The 1,044-nt window shown below is 42.4% G+C and overlaps 1 protein-coding gene across 1 annotated transcript in view; it reads left to right on the top strand.

The window, feature by feature from the left end:
• The window catches only part of LOC128875117 (carbonic anhydrase 7-like), a 22,176-nt gene that overhangs the window by 10,765 nt on the left and 10,367 nt on the right, over nucleotides 1-1,044 (top strand). The window lies entirely within an intron of this gene.

Raw genomic sequence — 1,044 nt, 5'->3', positions numbered from 1 at the left:
GAATTATTATTATTACCATTGAGAAAATTCTAAGCGAAGTGTATTTTTCAATCCAGCTTAGGAAACATTGAACTGAATTATTCGGAGCTTACACGGAGTCGCTTAATCTTACATTGACGAGAATAACATAGAACTCGTTTGTTCCTTAATAATTTACTGCTTCGTAACCATACATGGCTTACACAACGTGCAATGATTACAATAATTGCAGTTCGCTTAATCGCTACATAATCAGAATCTTATGTTACATTTTCCGAGAAACCTTCGTGGGCTCGTTTATAATTTCAAATGCCAGTCGATTTGTCGCTTCGTGCAGGATGTTTTCGAGCGGAAAAATAAAACTTCGTGCGTTCGCCTAGCGAGAACTAGGGAAAAAGTTCGTATAAAAGCGGGCTCGCGAATAATCTGTTCGAAAATTGTAACGCGAGAGATACAATTTGTCAACGACGACAGCGATTGTATCGATAAGGGTGGCTGACGTTTCGAAATGAAATGCAAATAGTGATTAATAGTAGCTGTATTGATCACCATCGACGACCTCAAGTAGGAAACAAATATCCTCGACCTATTCTTAGTTGGTAAAGTAACGATAACGAGCCTGCTCATCAACCTGAAAAAATCAACGCGTTGATCGCCACATCGTTCATGCATGGGTGACAATGCTTTTTATCAAAGTGCCAAAAAACAAAATTAATTCTGAAAGTCAAGCGTCAAAGAAAATAAATTTAAACGAAAGAATTTCGATGGAGTTATTGTAGTATCCGCGTCACCCATACCCAACGATAAGGAGTCAAATGAGAACACGAAACGTAGGGTACGGAATTGGTCGCGTAGGTAAAGCGGTCGACTGTGGATCCGAGGATCGTGGCTTCGAATCCCCGTGCCTTATTTTTCGTTTAGACTCCTACATATGGGGGCTCGTCCGGGATGGGGGGTTACAGCGGCAGAGGACCGGCCAGTGACGATGAGTGACGATGAACAACAATGCCACGCGAAGGACGGTGGAGCGGGCAACAATGAGGCGTCGAGAGAGAACAACGTTCC

This window comes from Hylaeus volcanicus, chromosome 4, assembly GCF_026283585.1.
Source record: "Hylaeus volcanicus isolate JK05 chromosome 4, UHH_iyHylVolc1.0_haploid, whole genome shotgun sequence".
NCBI lineage: Eukaryota > Metazoa > Arthropoda > Insecta > Hymenoptera > Colletidae > Hylaeus > Hylaeus volcanicus.
The sequence above is the reverse complement of the archived record's forward strand: the minus strand, read 5'-3'. Positions and strand labels throughout refer to the sequence as shown.